This window comes from Anser cygnoides, chromosome 2, assembly GCF_040182565.1.
Source record: "Anser cygnoides isolate HZ-2024a breed goose chromosome 2, Taihu_goose_T2T_genome, whole genome shotgun sequence".
NCBI classification, from domain to species: domain Eukaryota; kingdom Metazoa; phylum Chordata; class Aves; order Anseriformes; family Anatidae; genus Anser; species Anser cygnoides.
Genome location: NC_089874.1, coordinates 4839860 through 4845859, shown reverse-complemented (window position 1 = coordinate 4845859; position 6000 = coordinate 4839860).

The following is a 6000-nucleotide window of genomic DNA, read 5'->3' as shown; positions in this document are numbered from 1 at the left end:
CACTGTGAAATAATAACTGGCTTGACATCATTAAAAATAAAAGAAAAAAAGAAAAAAAGAAAAGACCAAGCCACAGAAATATTAAATTCCTTATTTAAAAGACCCATACCCAGACAACACAGAGCATTAGCTTTCAGGAATGAAATTAGACAGAGACAGCCAGATAAATATCTGCCTGTCTAATTCCTTCTAAAGCTGTGCCTGCCTCCAAGTCTCAAAACAATCCTTAAAAATTGCAAATGGATATTCAGAGTTCAGAAATGGTAATTTTACTTTTAGATGGATGGCTGTAGGGAGTCATTTCAAGTTTGTTGTTTGTAACTTTCTTTGGATCAAACGAATTGTGGCAAACACTTTATGGAGGGTCAGGATGGTCCAACTACTAGGAATAATCCAGCAATACCTGGTACCACTGCTATGATATTTCTGAATGGACTCTTGACTACTGGGTATGGAACGGCACCAGAAGACAAAGCATTAGTGTTAAGGTAATTCTAGGAAATAGAGAGATGATTGAGTTTAGTCTGAAAGGAGGCCATCAGATGATGGGAGCTGGAGCATGTGACACTGGAGAAGAAAATCAGGAAGAGTGGTTTCTCCAGCATATGAAACAGACTTCCAAGAGCAAGAATCATCCTACAGCTATACATATATACCATGTGGATCTTTCCAGTAGCTGACTTTAGACACAGCCTACCCAGAAGCTATCTCTTGGATCCTCTCGTCTCCAGTTGCTTCATGTACACATGCAAACAAGTCTCTTAACAGGACCCCAGATATCGTGGTCTCTGCAGTAGCTGGCTTGGACCTTCTCATCCCTCCAACAGCCAACTTGCCAGCCTCAGGGATCTCCAGTATTCAGCCCAGACCTGTGGTCAACCCAGTACCTGGCTCCTAAGCCTCATAGCCTCCTCATCAAACAACCTGACTTGCTAACTTGTGATCACCCACAAAACACGCATATGCTCTGGTCTCTCCAGTTGCTGCCATCTCAGACACACATATGGGGTGACTTTGGTTGTTGTACTGGGACCCCACAGACACATGTTCATGTTCAGGACAGGGAGCCCCTCACCAGGGCAGTAGGTAGAAATTAAGTTTAATGAGGAGCCAGGACAGACTGCGCTGGTGTGGACAAGCATGCCCAGGCCAGCAACCTGCTTACATACAATCTGCCCCACTTATCTCTTTATCCTTCTATTTTCTCATGCTTTTTCCTTTCCAAACCACCGACATCTCTCCTTCTTCCCTCCTTTGGTTCCTCCCCTAAACTCCCCAAAAAGTCCTGTGCAATCCCCAAATGCTCTTCCTCTGCATCCCATAACGAACCCCACACTTTCCCAGACTTTGAGGTGATTTAGGGAACTTCTAGGACTGATTGGCTCATGAGGTGTTTGTCACCCCCAGGCCATGGGGCTGAGGCTCTCCTGGGGCAGGCCTGGGAGCTGCAGGGGCCGGGGGTTGTTTCCCTGGGTAGGTTATTGGGGTCTGTCTCCCCTCTGTGTGTCTCTGTGCTTCTTCATGTGTGGGGAATGAACAGCTAACCACATAACCTAACGGGACCCCTTAGTAGCAATGGTCCCCTCACCTACCCCCAGTTACTTAAAATTACAGTCGTGGCTTTTCAGATGTGTGAAGGTTTCAACATCACAGTTTCTCCGTGTTTCTCCCTTTCTCCCTTTCATTTTATCGACTGCCAGAGAAACATATTCATCCAGTTCAATTTCTCATACGGACTTATGCTCTTGAAATACCTCTGTTGCAGACTTCTCTGGGTGAATTGCCTGAATGCTGCTAAAATAAAAAAAAATTAAAAAAGAGAGAAAAAGAAAGAAAAACCTAAAAACAACTAACCAAGCAAACAAACAAAAACCACAACAGCAAAGATCCCTCAAACACCTCCAAGCTGCTGTCAGACACAATAGCATTTTCCACATATTATCCTTGGCCCAAAGACAAACGCCACAGAGATATTATTATTATTATAAATTATTAAGTTCCTTCATGTTGTCCTCCATGTTGCCAGAAAGCTTCGTTTCAGCTGAGGCTTTAAATTCTTTTATCCTTCAGCACACACGTATTTGCTGACTTGTCTTCTGTGTTCTGCGGAGATCCCCCCAGTTGCTCCCTGGAGAAGCAGGCAGCTCCTGATTGTCATCATAGCAATCTCTTTAGGTTGCAACAGCCCCAGAATCGCATCCCCCTTGGCCCTAAATAACCACCCGTTCTTGCACATGCTGTTGCCAGTGGGAAGAGGCTGGGAAATGTATAATTAATGCAGATATCTCACTTCCCACACAGAAAGCCAAGATGGTGTCATTGCTTCCTAAAATCCTTTCTGATAGATGCTGGGACTGTGGGAGCAAGCAAACAAAGCAGACAGCCAAGGCACTGTGCAGAAGTGACTGTGGGTGACCACAATGCAGTAATGGGGCTGTGAGGGTCAGACACCATCTAGGCCAAATTTCCAAGGAGTTCTTTGACCTTTATTCCCTGAATGAAGGCATATCTAGAAATGATCCTGGAAAAAAAAAAATAGTAGGGCATTTACAACTGCAGGATTTGGGACTGAGTATGAGCTTTTGGGAAAATAACTTCTGACCAAGCACTATTATATGTTCTGGCTTTTTATTTTTTAATCCTTTACCTACTGACTAATAACCTGGTGACACATTTGTAAAAGATCAGCCTGTGTAAGGTGGCTTATAACATTTGAAGAATATAGGAGAAGCAGCCAGATAAGCATCTGTTGAGCTAAATCCTCATTAAGTACTTTCTGCCCCTGAGCCTCAAAGCAATTCTAAAATAAACCAGGCAGGAATCAGCAGAGCAGGGAAAGAAAAACAATTCTATTTTTAAATGGATAATTGAAATGAGCCACCTCAGGTGGTTTGAAGTGGTTTAACAAAGTCTGATATACAACCCTCCCTCATGCTGGTTACCTACAGCGTAGTCCCACCAACTACCAAAGCGATGAACTAGATGCAACACAGGGCAGTCTCCAGGATGTCTTTGCACCAAACAGCTGAATCTTTAAAGGGGGTTATAAATAAAAACAAATTCATTGCTTGGACTTGCTTTTGAACCTTTCCTCACCTGGTTTCTTATGAATTCTTTGTAAAAAATGAGCCTCAGCTCCTGCCTCCAAACACAAACCCCTAGTGTAGCTTGAGAGATGCTAAAGTAGAGAAAGCCATGGGGAGGGAAGAAGGGTACATATCTCTTCTCTGTTAGGCTACTTGGTGGTGGACCAGAACTGCATTTGCTTTAAATTGGAAAGTCTCCACAGACTGGAAGAGGCCAGTAGGGCCCTTGCGATGGAGGCCCAGCAGTGTTACTCAGGCTAATTGGGTGACGGAGCTGCCTGCCCCTACACAGAGCTATCCACTGTACTACAATTTACAGCAGGTCAAAATGCTGACCCCGTGTTCTGGCTTTGCTCTTTTCAAGACCGGACTAAAAATAGAAGCTTACTGCCTCATAAAATGCATCCAAATGTCTGTGATTCCAGAGGATGCAAATTGCCAGGATTTACTCTGTTTGCATTACGCAGTCTGCAGATCCCCAATGCCTTTAATTTGCCCACCTTTCTGAAGTTTTCCCCTTGTGCATTCCACTGTCCACTCTGTCCTAGGTTAATGCAAATGTGGTTTGAATTTATTACTTTTAAAAGTACGAAACTAGCCTGACCCAGCACTGAAACCCATCTGGGATCAGCTCACAGCTCTGCTCCTGACCTGCTGTGCAAGCGTGGCAGATGTCTCAGCTTTTATTTGACACCTTCCCTTTACCAGCGCTGTTGGCTACGATTACAAGCTCTGCAGGACAGAAGCCGTCTCTTACTGGGTTTCAGCATCACATGGGGCCATGACCCCTGATAAGAAACTTGACCAATTCCTGTATTACATAAAATAAATTTTCCAGGCCAGTAAAAGGTGATAGCTGGTTGCATAAGGGTGCAGATGCTCTCCTCAGGTTGAGTAACTCATGCCTTTTTCCTTGGGTCATTTCTCTTTCAGAGACAGCGTTACACAGCTCAGGAAGTAAAAAGCCATTTGGGTTTTCCTCAGACACACAGGAGGATTTGAAAGCAATGTTGGACATTTTGTCTAACGCTTTCTTGAAGAGAAAAATGAGGGCTGTCTATTTTCCATGGGAGAGATTTTGAAGCATTTTCACAGCACATCAGTTGTGAACTTCTTCACAGTCTCACCTGGCCCTACAAGACAAAAGCCTTCAAGTAGTCAAGTAGATTAGGATCATCAAGAGAGTCTAAAGAAGTTACACACTTACTTATTTTGCAGCATTATTAGCTCTTTTGATGCTAGGGAAATGACTTAACGGTGTTTGAAAGACCTTGTTTTGAAAGTGAGAGCTGACACTGCTCACAAGGGAGGACATAGACCTCCCATCCCAAGACTGAGCTCCTTAGCTTTTGTTGGCTACGCCACTGAGTTTAATTAAAACCTGGCTTTATGTTCAATAATTTATGAGGTTTGTCTCCTTCAATTAGTGACACATGAAACCTGAGGAGAAGTCACAAAGCAGAGAAGAGTACAGTCTAGGAAATAGCATTGCTTCTTTTACTATAGACACAATGAAGCTAAAGATAAATTATAATGTACAAATAATAAGACAATATAAAATTGCAGCTCTTACCAAGCATGCACATATTTACAGCTTTGTTGAGCTTCAGATGGACAGTAGCCTAAGGTAAGTTGCTCTTCGCCATTACAATAACAAATTTGTGCTTTATATCCTTTAGTAGAGCTCTGTAATTTACATATTCTTCTATTTTGCCTTTCTTTCTTTGTTACAAAATCAAATTAACATTTCCTTTATCATTCTGTGTTACAGTCACCACTGTACATACAAGATATATGGGATCACTCTGTATGAGTTTGTGCATATTCATACAGATATATGCTATTATGATAGTTTTTTTTTTCCAGCATTATTATTTTGCAAGCATTAAAATCAGATGCACATTCCTTGTTCCTTAATTTGCATGAATACTTGAAGTCTTACATTTTCTATTAAAATTTTCCTCCAGATCATAGAATATTGGCTAATCACCAGACTGCTTGTGTTTTATCAGTCGCCTCAACCTATAACTGCAGACGTGGCTTTTAAGCAGGCTTCAGCCTCAGTACTGGAGTTCGATGCTTTAGCTAAGCCCCTGTGTTTGAAGAGGGAATGGAGTAGTTAGCACCCCACTCCAGTCAACGGAAATTTTACAAAATGTAAAATGTCCAGGAATACACAGGAATGGAGAGGTTCCTCCTCAGGACCATGCAGACAAGCTTCTTACAGGACACCTCTGCAAGTCAATGCTCCACAAGAGTTATGCAGGTGCATATGTGACCTGATCCTGCACACAGGTGAGCTGTTTGCAGTGCCTCTGCGAGGCTGAGTAAGCATATTTTTTAATAAAACCCGTCCTGCTGAAAGCTGTTGTGAATTAATTGGTTTATTCAAGATCTTCCTTAGCTTCTCCTCCAACGGCTTATAATCCTCTTTCACTATGGTTGGGAGCTTGAAGTCAGATGAAGATGAATTTCAATTCTTAAAATTAATCCACCTCTGATATGATTGGAGGCTGGCATATGCCTTATGTTCTTGGTGGAGAAGTTACTGTTCAGGCTACTTTCCTGAAGTTCTCTTGTTTTCAGGTGTGCTCCTGTCCCCCAGTTTTATTTATATATATACATATTTGCATTTCTGTTATCCTGTCTCTCAGCTTCAGGACGTGTCAACCCAAGAAGACAATAAAAGCAAGAAAATAGGGGTTTAAAAGAATAGCATATTCCAGAGCTTGCGTGATAGGACACCCTACTGCATAAAACATTTTGTGCTATATAGACCCAGTTTAGGAATATGGCCTTATTATAAGGTATCACAGATCGTACTTGCATGGTTTAGCATCTGCATTTGTCTTGAGCCTATATTTTGCATTTAAACCACACAATGCTGGGAATTCACAAGGAGAATGAGGGAAGG